Source organism: Seriola dumerili, unplaced genomic scaffold (genome assembly GCF_002260705.1).
Source record: "Seriola dumerili isolate Sdu_G_001 unplaced genomic scaffold, Sdu_1.0 BDQW01000121.1, whole genome shotgun sequence".
Classification (NCBI taxonomy): domain Eukaryota; kingdom Metazoa; phylum Chordata; class Actinopteri; order Carangiformes; family Carangidae; genus Seriola; species Seriola dumerili.
Window position 1 is genome coordinate 1,308,967 of NW_019174376.1, and position 12,634 is coordinate 1,321,600.

The 12,634-nt window shown below is 40.6% G+C and overlaps 1 protein-coding gene across 2 annotated transcripts in view; it reads right to left on the reverse strand.

Moving 5' to 3' along the window:
* atp2b2 (ATPase plasma membrane Ca2+ transporting 2) overlaps positions 1-12,634 on the reverse strand; it is a 130,055-nt gene that overhangs the window by 86,231 nt on the left and 31,190 nt on the right. Inside the window, exon 1 of one of the 2 annotated variants that reach the window (XM_022748377.1) lies at positions 5,292-5,365. The exons of the other annotated variant lie outside the window; for it this stretch is intronic. The gene's annotated coding sequence lies outside the window, so the exon portion shown is untranslated. Of the gene's footprint in view, positions 1-5,291; positions 5,366-12,634 lie in introns of those variants that run through there. 2 annotated transcript variants of the gene reach the window in all.

Below are 12,634 nucleotides of genomic sequence, written 5' to 3' on the forward strand. Positions count from 1 at the left end.
CAAGAGATCCATCCTTTTTACACAAACAGTAAAACTGAGATTATTATCTATATTTACCATTTTATCTGCAATTTTAGAGACACTTTGGGTTGCTATAGAGATAGCTCTCCCATTAACATTCCCATGTTCAAACACTTTTACCACTTATTAGGATTATATTCAATTCTAACCAAATACCTGACATTACAAACACTGTTAGAAAGTGTGTTTTTGGACTGTCACTCAATAATAGCCATTGAAGGCAATTCTAGTTTTGAAGGTCGCATGAGATGGGCACAGGGTTATTTCATTCTGTATTGTTATGGCCAAAGCAAGTTTGCTATTAAAGTGTTCAACGTGAATATCATCTAAAATGTGAGCTGGAGATGATATGTACAAAGCTTCATATCCACCACTTTTAACTGATTTACCACTTTAATATTGTCTCCCTGCTCCTTGACTGAATAATCTGAAGCAGTGACGAAAGTGGAGAGGAGAAACAACAACGGTGTTGTAGCAAACCAAATGCAAACATACACTGCAACATTGTTACATGCTAAAAAAAAAATTTATACGTTAGTCCCAGTGTAGCATCAAAAATACGGCAGGCAAAACAGCAATTTAGCGCTATTTCCAACCAATTAATAAATGTATTTGATGTGAATTAAATGTTTACATATTGAAAAAATACGATATCAAACGGTAAACAGCTGCGTCTAAACCCACATTGAACCTTAATGTAGTTTGTTTGATTGAAAAATATGCATTTAATCTGCATAAACATACCTCAGCGTCATCGCTCAGAAACATTGTAATAAATTAGTTTATTTGAAGAATAAAAAATTGTCGGATTTGATAATGGACAGGGTCGGTAAAATTCCATCTAATCTATTATTTCTATTGATTTTAATATTATTTGTAATTATTCATGAGACCTATTTTAACAGCATTAATTCTTCAAAAACAACTCAGATTATGCATTTGTTAAAGGCATGGAGAGATAGATTCAACCAAAACAGACACTGGACCGTGTTGTCACTTTTCACAACCACATGAGTAAATTAAAAAAAAAAAATTTCATAGTTACAGCGGAGGCACTAAAAACACCGCCTGAACAGGAAATATGAACTACTAAATTTTGCAGAATTAGGAACAATTACAATTAAAATATGAAAGTTCACAACCCTCGGACAGCCGCAAGCTGGGAACATTTCTCCCAGGGAGCGTGATCAGAAGTCCGTAAGACTACTCTGATTGGGATTTCCCCGATCTGCAAGTACTAGCTTCACCAGGAGGAAATCCCCTCAGAATGCCGCTCCTTCTTGCACAGGGTGCAGCTGCCACAGGCTCCAATCTGTAACCGAAATGATGGGACAGCCTTCAGACTTCTCCGGTCTGTTTAAAAACTTCAGTCGATGGATGGAAAATACTCAGTCAATGCGGACTCCTGCCAACAAGCCCCCCTCCAATAGCTTTCGCCCGCCTGAGAAAAATGCCCAACAAGGTTAATCAAACATGGCTTGATATCCCATCATATTGATGTGAATAAGAAAGAAAGAAAGCTTTGAATTCAAGTTGTTTCAAAGTAACGCAATGACTATCAAATCTGTCTAAGAAGAAAACTAAAAAACATGAACTTTCATGCAGTGTGAAAATCAAGTCCTCACTGCCACATCACTTTTCTTAAAAAAACGTCTTTCATCCAATCACAGGCCAACATACCAAAATTATTAATGACTGACAGGCGAGGAACAGAGAATAATAAAAGCTATTAGTCACTGTCTCTCACTGCGCCATACACTTGTGTAGTGCACAAGCACAACGCACTGTGCTGTCAGATTCTCACATAATGGGTTTTTTGGGGGGGTCTGGAACTCAAAGTCTTTTCACCTGGAATAAGATCAATTAGAAAAAACATCGATGCCTACTGCGGGATCCAATTGCAATGTGACATTACAATCCCAACCAAGTGGGTGTCAAAGTCCACACGACTGCCTGCAATGCTACGTCCTGCTTTCAAACATCTTATGAGCACTTGCTACCTGAGGTATATTTAACATTAAGGTAAAAAAAAAATTGTGGACTGGAAACTTTCTAGAACTACCATTGTCGTCTTCAATATAACTGAGTTAAAAGAATTTTGTTTGAAGCTTATAAAATTATTATTGCTGCCAACTTCTGCTCCTAAGACCTTAGTTCTCTAAAAAAAAAAAAATGGGAAGGCTTTGAAACATTTGGGCTGAATTAAGAGTAAGAATTGAATCTAAACTGTCTTCAAAATGCGTGACAGTCTTCTCCTCTGCACTCTACCAAAACTCACCCCTCTCACCCTCCTCTCCTCTTCCTGTTTCTTTTCTCTCCTCTGTGTGTCTCTAAGAGTTCTTCCACTGGAGAAAGGCTTACAAACTCAAAAGAGCTTATTTATAACCTATTAGAGCACCATCTATTATCCTCTGTCATTTGTTATTACCAAAGACAAGAAGAAATAACTATGAAACAGCATCTGTCCTTGGCTCAAGTCCTCCTTTTCAAGATTTCGTTTTTTTTTTGTAGAAAATAAATGTTCAGGTCTCGTTACCACTGCATTATGTCGCCATGCTACACAAGTGATGGTGACACAGCAAAATTTAATGCATTGCGCGCTACAGATTCTCTCCTGACTATATGAGATATACAGAGCAGTGCAAAGGTATGGATTTTCTCTGGAGGCTGTTTTTTCTTGTACTTATCTGTTGTTTGTTTAATGATTGTTTAATAACACATTTCTGTATAAATATTGCATGAAGCACCTCCACATGGAAAAAGCAAACCTTGGTATTTTTCTTAACCACACAAGTGAAGGACTGGTTAAAGCTCATATTACAGTATTGAGTTTAGTAGATGAGTCTACTCCTGGATTGATGCTACTACTATTCCTATAATGCATCAATGTGTGGGTAAGATATCTAAAATTGTTTTGAAAGATGTGAGTTTCAGAGGGAACAATGAGACAGCTGATAAATATATTTTCATCTCTCCTGCTCCAAATTTTCCTTCTTTCCTCCATTTTTCAGTCTATGTTCACATTTCTGTGTCTTCTGTCAATGACTGCCTCATCACCTGTGTGTTTTCCATACTTTAGAAAGGGATTAAAAAAGAAAGGGATTTAAAGAAAGAAAGAAAGAAAGAAAGAAAAGAGGGACTGACTTTGCTTCTGAGCTGTCGGCTGGTCTTGGTGCAGTTGGAGCTGATGGTTGAGGTACACAGTCATCCCAGCCCACAGAGCACAATCAATTTCTATGAACAGCCTGTCTAACAGTTGTGGCTGACTGACTGAATGAATGGAACTGAACAACTGATTTGCTGACTTGAATGATTGCAGGATGACCGAATGCTTGGTGGTCTAGCAAATGGCTGACTGGTTGTTTGACTGCCTAATGCCTTGGCTGACATTTCTCTGATTGACTTTTTTTTTTTTGTCACAACGACTAACGCTGTCCACTGAACTGGACTGGAAAGTTAAGCAAGCCAAACAACAAGCAGTGATCCTGTCAGTGATAAGACAATAAGCAAAATTTCAACTAACAGCATGGAAATTCCAAGTCATAAGCCTTGACAGTATCTCAGCACAAGCCAGCAAGCAACCATCAGCAAAAAGCAGACCGCTACGATACGGATGGAGAAGGGATAAATTTCCCTATTAATTCAAGTCACCATGCCAAACAGTCTATTTAGCTAAGCAGGAAGAAGCTCGCAAGCAAACCATCATTTGATGAGTTACGCGGCAAAGCTGCTGGCTAGACAGAACCAGTCATAATGACGAAAGAAGACGCAGACTTCATTGCTGCCAACGATGCCTACAAGTGAAGAGGTGACATGAAACATTTTCATCAGAGAAAGACAAGACAGATGATCTGAATTCTCCTAAAAGGCAGTTTGTCTAGAGCCGGACTAACACAACATACATAATTATATTATGTGCTGTCGATCTATCTATCTATCTAATCTAGTCTTTACCATCTATCGACATATTCAGAAATTACTATAGTATATTATATATATATTATAAATTATACTATTAACACACACACACACACACACCAACACATACATATATACTGACAATATGCTTGCATATCTGTGATGCAGTACACTGTACAGCACCACTGCACAGCACACTGTAACGCACCAAGACAGCTCGCAGAGAGCTGGGAAGAAAAAGATTTTTCAAGATTCCACCGGCCACTGATGCAGCAGGATTCTTCCTGTCTCCGATGGCCAGGTCAACTAGACAGACTTTGTGTGTGTTGTGTGTGTTGTGTGTGTGTGTTGGTGTGTGTGTGTGTGTGTGAGTGAGTGAGTGAGTGAGTGAGTGAGTGAGTAAGTGAGTTTGAGTGAGTGAGAGCAGAGAGAGAGAGAGAGAGAGAGAGAGAGAGGGGTGTTTCTTACTGTCTTTGTGCAAAGCTCAAAGTTCCAAGCTTAAACTGAGTTGACTCGGTGACAAGTTTAGAGTTGGCTGCCATGGACAGGCCACACTGCCTACAATACACACACAGCACAGCACATTGCCCTTGTACCACAACCACGGGTACTGCATTAGCCACTGTGGTTGAAAGTTTTTTTTTTTGTCACTGGCTTAGCTGGTCTCTCCCTGCCTGCACCTGCACTCTCATCATCACTTGTGCCTGAGGCGGGACCTCTCGTTGGGTATCCCTGTCCGTCAGCCTCCACCTCTCTCTCTTCATTTTGTTTTTTTAAAATAATCATCAAAAAATAATCTTCATCTTTGGAACACGGTAAAAGCTAAATGGATTGTTTCACCGGGGAGAGTGCGAGTAGGGAGAGACTGACTGAGCCAGTGAAAAAGAAAAAGAAAGGGTACTACTTTCAACCACAATGGCTAACGCAGTATCCAAAACAGCACCAAAACAGCCTAATGATCATCATGCACTTGCAACAAATGCAACCACGTGAAATTTTAACTGGCACGCTCTCAAAAAATGCTTGCTCACAGTCTGGAGCCCTGAACAAAGATAGATGCACACATAACAAATAGATCGCAAAACATGACTCCATTCTGCAGGAGAATTATTTCCTTCATCTTCATCTCTCCTCTCCCTCTATCACAGATCACCTGCTTCTCACCCCCTTGCTGCCGACACAGGGCTACAGTGTTACCCATGTTCTGCATACCCACAAACAGACACACATGAAATGTGTACAGATAATATTCATCATAGCCTCCCAACATGCAGATGATTTGCACCAAAAGAATAAAAAGCAGATAAGCTGTTCTTTCTTTCACATTATACTCAAGGACAATGTATACTTACATGGCAGCAAGGTTGTCACCACCATCACCATGACGTGAAAATCCTCCCACCTAAAAATGATGCAGCGGCGGACTAACCACCACAGCAGTGTTCAGTATGTGTGTGTGTATGTATGTGTGAGTGAGTGAGTGTAGGTGTGCGTGTGTGTGTAGAGACTCGCTAAGCTGCACTCTCACTGCTACTGCCTCAGCTGGGGCTGTCTCAATGCACAGCCTGTACCATGTCGGCAGGCAGCAGGGGTGGACATGTGTGTGTGAGAGAGTGAGAGAGAGTGTGTGTGTGTGTGTGTGTGTGTGTGTGTGTGTGTGTGTGTGTGTGTGTGTGTGTGTGTGTGTGTGAGAGAGAGAGAGAGAGAGAGTACTTGTGCTTCTATCTTTGTGAGGACCAGTCTGAGTTATAGACCTTACAGAATGAGGACATTTTGGGAAAGTGAGGATATTTTGGCTGGTCTTAAAAGGGCTTGGTTTGAGGGTTAAGACTTGGTTTTAAGGTTCAGGCTAGAATTTGGTTTAGGTTCAGGTTAGAGTAAGGGTTGGGGTTCGGCATTTAGTTGTGATGGTTACAGTTATGGTAAGGGGCTAGGGAATGCATTATGTCAATGATTGTCCACGCTAAGATAGAAGTACAAGTATGTGTGTTTGTTTGTGTGTGTGTGTGTGTGTGTGCGTGAGAACAGTGCTGCACAGCAGAGAGGCTGTTCTTCACTTGACAAGACTGGATAGAGGGATCACTATAGATAGCTGGAAAGATGAATTGATGAGGATAGAGAAAGAGGGAAGGGTGGAAGAAGATGGGAACAGATGTGGCAGTCAATCCTTGTCTACATCTCTCTTTCTCTGTAGCTCCCTCTTACTCCCTGTCTTTGACAGTCTGCCCCCAGAGCAGAGCAGAAGGTCCACTGCAGACACACTTGCAACCTCATTTCAGAAATGAGTGTAGAAGGAAAAGAGATGGAGAAAAAAGCGCAGGGAGAAAGAAGGAGACAGAGGGAATAGATCGATTATGTAGAAGAGGATGAGAGAAAGGGAAGCACCAGAGCAAGAGAGAGGGGGCTAGAAGGGAGGTCAGAAATAAAAGAGTGACTGGAGAAAACCGGGGAGGCAGCAAAGGCAGAAACAAGAATGAAGGATATAGAGGTTAAGAAGGAGCAAGTGCATGTGTGAAAACCAGAGAGGGAAAAAGAGGAGGGGAGGGTAACTTTCAAGGACATGCATTCTTGTCAGAGTCGTTCTTGTCTTCTGCAGATTGGGATTCCCATACAACGCACACAACCTTGCATAGAGCTCACCCCAGTGGACATAATGGCTGCAGGACATAATGCTCTTGTGTGTGCGTGTATGTCTGGCTCATCCTACACTGACACACACCTACACACAAACACACCTGTTCTGCCCCTGCCAGTCATCCGGCTATCCAGCAAGCCAGCAACGCCAGGAGAGGATAACAGCTTTGCGTCACGTTGCCGTCACGTCACTATCCCACATCTCATCCTGTCACAACTCTCTCTCTTTCTCTCTTTCTCCCTCTCTCTATTATTTGTCTGTCCGTTTTTTTCTCTCTGTTTTGTCAGTTTTTTTTCTTTGTCTTTCTCTCACTGTGTAACACTCTTGCTCTCATCCTGTCTCGCAGGTGTATTATGTAAATATTAGATGCTGGACAGCATCACTAGCAGCATTCCCCCATTTTAGGTTATTCCCACTAAGATGAATACCCGTTAAACAGAGTTGAGCTTGGGACATCCAGGCTGGGCTGGGACAGCTGATACAATACACAGCATGTACTGACATACCTACAGTATTATAGAGGACTCCGTTTTTACTGCATGCTGTACAGTAGCACAACTGCCACCCAATTGTTCCTCTAGGGAAGGAGTGCATCCTTATCTTCGGTATTTGGCAAGTTTTGTGTCGGAAAATGAAGCATTCAGCACAATGTTTGCAACAAAGAGAAGCATGTTCAAAGAAAGACTGGATTCTGTCATGGTGAATGTCAAGCTACAATACCAGGCTTGCTTTGCTTGCTTAGCAAGCCTTAACTACTGCTGGCATTGATCTGAGACACCATGTCTTCGAAACTTGCACAAACGACTGATTAGAGTTGTTAATTAATAATTGTTGAAAGCTTCCCTGCTTTTGATAGAGTTCTTCTGATGTTGGAAGGGGTAAAAACTCCAGCAATGCTTGCAGTATATACCACAAGCTAAAATGTGTTGATCTGACAATAAAGTTGCTTTTTACCTCTTCAGGCTTTTTCCCCTCCCCTTAGAAGTAGATGAAGCCAGAATTCCCTACTCTGCTTTTTGGATGTTTGCAAAGAGTTAAATACTGTATACTGTCCATATTGTATTATAATAGTATGCAGATGAATTGGTCTCATTAAGGACACTATACACATCCCTGAGCTAATCTGTTTTGTTAAAAATTCAAATCAGGATCAATTTAGGGAAGCTGGACAAAAAGGAGATTATTCATCAAAGCAACAGCTTGACGGTAACATGACCAGAGCACAGCTGCCACAGAAGCTGCAGCAATGCAGTTTAAGGCAGGCGGGATAGAATAAAACAGAACAGAAATGCAGCTGTTTGGCAAGCCTGAAGTATACCTACATTATTATAACTGGATAACTCTGTACAAAGTTTGAGTACATTGGTTTGTATGCAAAGCTTTTGTTTAGTACAGAAGCCTATGTATGTATGTATATATGTACATATGTGTATGATGGATGGATGGATGGATGGATGGATTGGAAATTGTCATGTCTCAGCAGACTGGAGACAACAGTGTGTGTGTGTGGACCATATAAGTGATAAAGAACAACTGCTAGGACCATCTATCTTGACCAGGGCATGGCAAGAGAGAGACTTTGTGAAGAAGGGAATCATAGAGAGAGGGAGAGGGAGAGAGAGAGAGAGGGGGGAGAGAGAGAGGGGGAGAGAGAGAGAGAGAGAGAGAGAGAGAGAGAGAGAGAGGGGGAGCAGTGATGGGGATCAGAAACAGGCCCTGAATATCAATGCAGCATGTCAGAGATTTCAGGGCTGCAGTGCACCAAAACCTGGGAGAAAGAGCAAGAGGGAACAATAATATCATAGGCAGCCAGAGCTGGAAGTACCAATCCTTACAGCCAAGACCACCCATACGAATTCTCACTGTCTTGCTCCACCCACATAAATCTTTAAACATCATGAGATTCCCCCTCATTTGGATTTCCTCTTTGAGTTCACCTGGAAACTTGTGGTTTAAAAAAAGAGGTAGTTTTCAACTCAGATGTTTAGAGAGATGCCGCTGTATAGCCTTCTCGTTGAAAAGTACAATGTCACACCTCCTTTTTTAGTGGAAACTAAGCACTTGTTTCATTAATAGGAAAGTCAACTTCTCCTCATGTAAATCCTGCAGGTAGACCAGTTTTAAATAGATGCTGCGGGCATGTCTACACACTACAGAAAACACACACACACACACACACACACACACACACACACACACGTTTAACTTAAGAGAAATTCATACCATCCATCTTAATTAAATGACAGTCATTCAAGAAGCCTATTAGACACATTAGTATAACGCTCCTCATCCTCTTTGTCCTTCTCGTTATAAATGGCCTCTTTGCTCCCTCCCATAAAAGCTCCATTTCCATCCAGAAGGGATCTGTTAACCCATAAAGTGCCATGTTTACCTCAGGTCAATCAGACATCTCATATCCTGGTCACTAGCTACCAGCCAATAACCATTAGCCTTATTAATTGCGGAAGCTTTAGGCCATCTCCTGAGTGCTGTAGTAAAATAAGACCATGCACTGTGTCTGTGCACACACACAAGCATGCAGTTAATGAGATGACTCCCAAAGGTCTCTAACCTTTCTCTATGAGAGGTCACCATCGCACACACTCTGTCTAATCTAATTTATTACTCACACGCTGCATGTCTGCACTTCCTTGCAGCAATAGTCTCAGACAGTTATGAAGAGTGAAAGCCCAGTCCCAATTCTACGCCCATGTGTTAAGAGTCCAAGGCCTGTTTCACCAAAACTCCAAGATGCAAGCTATAATTTCAACATGAGGTCATTTCTTTCACATTACTTTTGATACGTTTCATAAATCAGGACAAATGCCATACTAGTGACCGATACATGTGTGTGCAAGAGCCCTGAAGAACATACGTTTATCTCCAATTTGTTAAACAGGCCTGTAATACAGGAGTGTTTAAAAGAAAATGACAATCTGAAAGTCTTTTTTTCAAATAGAGCACAATTCATATGAATGATACAGTAGGAATCAAAAATCGTATGTGCTGTTTAGCATGATTTATACAATTGTAAAGTACGCTCCCTCAAAACATAAAGCTGCTCCTTATCTTCACCAAGAAGCCACACTACCTAAAGATCAGGATGCAAACTACATTCTCTATGTGATTCATTTCATCTCCTCTATGTAAATCACTAATCCAATCATATTTTTCACAGCCATTCTCCATCCTGCATGATGACATTAGTCTGATTTGTGCTCCACAATCAGCCGTTCTCTGCGATGCCTTTTGATGAGCTATATTCAAAATTAAAAAAAATAAAATAAAATAAATAAAAAGATAAATAGCCTATACATATTTACTTTTCATCAAAGACCACATTTAATTTACTATAGACGGCTTTCCCCATGGTGCTGCACCATCATGCTCTACTTAAGCACCACCAATCCACTTCCACATTAGGGCTGCAACTAAATGTTTATTTTCATAACTGATTAATCTACCAACTGGTCTCTTGATTAACTGATTTGTCATTTTAGCAAAAAATTATGAGAAAATAATTCTAAAAATCATATAAGACAAACAAAAACACAATATTTTCCATTTTGGCTTGAAAAGTGTAAATGATTAATCAATTATCTCTACAGCTATCAACCGAAATCCTGTTAATCACTTACATTTTTAGTTTTAGCATAAAATATGCTAAACCTTTTGGCAAATACTGAGAGCACCATCCCACAATGTGTTTCCCCATTGTTGAAAACAAAATCAACAAAATCTGGGTATTTAATATGTGGGCAGTAATCTGTGACTCATACAATCACAACCAGCATGGCAGGCAATACAGTAGTATGAGAGCCTCATCATCCCATCCTATTTTCCTCTCTTCTACCTCTCTCTACACTTCTGTGTCTCTTTTCTCTCCTCTCAGTCCTTGTTCCAATAGTGATGGAGAGCTTCATCTAACTCCCCAAGGACAGCCATAAGCCATAAGACTAATGGAAACACACACACATACAAGCCCGTGAGGCACACAAAAACTATGACACCTACTCCCACGTACACACACCAACACACAGAGCCAGCAGACAGGGAGACATCGTCCGACAGATAGGGTTGAACTCAGTCAAATTCTCCTTAGCGAAGCTTCCTGCATACCAAACCGAGAGGCAAGGGTAGGCAAAGGAGAAGGGGACATTACACAATGACAGATAGTGTGGGCAGAACATAAAACAGCAGCAAACACTCACTCTAGCTTTTTCAACTGAGGGTGTACCCTTAGTGTCAAATAAAGGAGTTTTGTCAGAATTATACAGGTTAAAAATTGTCTGTTCATCTGGGCAAGCAGTGTGCAACTTGTTGTGTAAGCACAACATCCCGGCTTTGAGTCCCATGGGACTGTTGTCATACCATCCCTCTCCTTCTCGTGTTTCTATTTGCTCTTTCCCGTGGCAGTGGCAGTATCCAAAAAAAGTTAAGCCCCCTAATGCATTAATCACTAAATATTTCTATGTCAATAGACTTGTATTCATAGATCACACAAATGGTTTTAACAAATTGTGTATTTTAAAGCCACTTGAATAACATGATTTGAACACTTTCCTACGCTAAGGATACTTTAATGATGCACAAGGTTAAAGGGTTCCTTGTACAATTTACATCATTAGTTCCCTGAGATTCTCTTTCATTTCCAAAAAAACTATTGCTATTGTAACTGAAATATCGGTAACCAAATCAGTACTGAATCAAATATAATCGAATTGGGAAATTAGTGGCAATAGTCCTAATAGTATAATTAGTAATAATAGTATAAATAATAGTCCTATAGTCCTGGATAATAATAGTCCTATAGTCCTGGATATCTGACAGCCAAAATCCACAAGGCTAATGTACCTATATAAACACAATAATGACCTAATCCTTACTTGACTGGATTCAGAGAAGGTACTTTATTTTATATTGGCAGTAATAATCTTAAATCTGAACAAATATTTCACAGGCTGAATGGCAGTGCAGAAACTGCAAAAAAAAGTTGATGACTCAGCTCTTGTGGTGGTGCTGAAACATTAATGAATGACCACACAGGCCATTCTTAACACCTAACAACAAGGGAAAACAGAGATTTCAGAAGGTTGTTAAGAGTCTGGTAAAGAGTAATTGTATGTGTGGGGGTGGAGAACTAGGGCTCACTGTTGAGACATGCACGTCAAACAGGGCTTTTTCCTCCTCCCCATGTTGGTAATTGACTTTCAACAAAGAACACAGTTAACTCTTGGTTGCACATAGAAGTGGTGACTGGATTAGCCAGCTGCTTACACAAATTCAAAAAGTGTGAAAAAAAGAGACTGACCAAAAAAACACAAACTTATTTTCCCAGTTTTTGGACTGGTTGTGTGTAATTGCTAGATACTTGAGGAATAATAATTTTCTTTAAATGTTCAGTCATTGCAAAATAGAGCCGTTACTATTCTAATCATGATGGAGTGGAGATCCACTAGATAAGAAAAAGGAAGGTTGTAATTTTATTTTTCCAAACCATCCCTACAACACAGCAGGTTTAGATGGAAGTCTAATTACAGCCCCCCAATTCTTGCAAGGGAAAGCCATCACCTTGCTGGTGATGGTCATTGTTCCTCATTGGCTGACCCCTGGGAGCAGCGCTACACATTGTTGTACTGATAATCTAACAAAGCTGTCCGCTTCTGATTCAGTGAGGTACAGACGAGAAAAGCTGGGTGTCCAAAGCCATTAATCTACCCTTGCTTCCTCATTTTTTTTCCTTTCTTAATTTATCTCCTCTCCCTCACCCTCTCACTGTCCCTGTCCCTCTCTCTCTCTCGACACATACACTCCCTCCTAAATAGCCATATATTCAGTTCTTATTCCCCCATTTCCAGGGGAAATTAATGCCTGGTTGAGGTGAGGTGTGAGGATTAAACTGTAGCAGAGGATTAATCACTCTTGCATGCCTGTAAGCTGGACAATTCCAGATAGTTTATAAAAAGACTGGAACATGCATATGAATAGATACAGCCAATTGTGATTGAATACAGTTCATTCTCAGATGAATACAATAGTCTTCCCAGCAAGACTGGACAT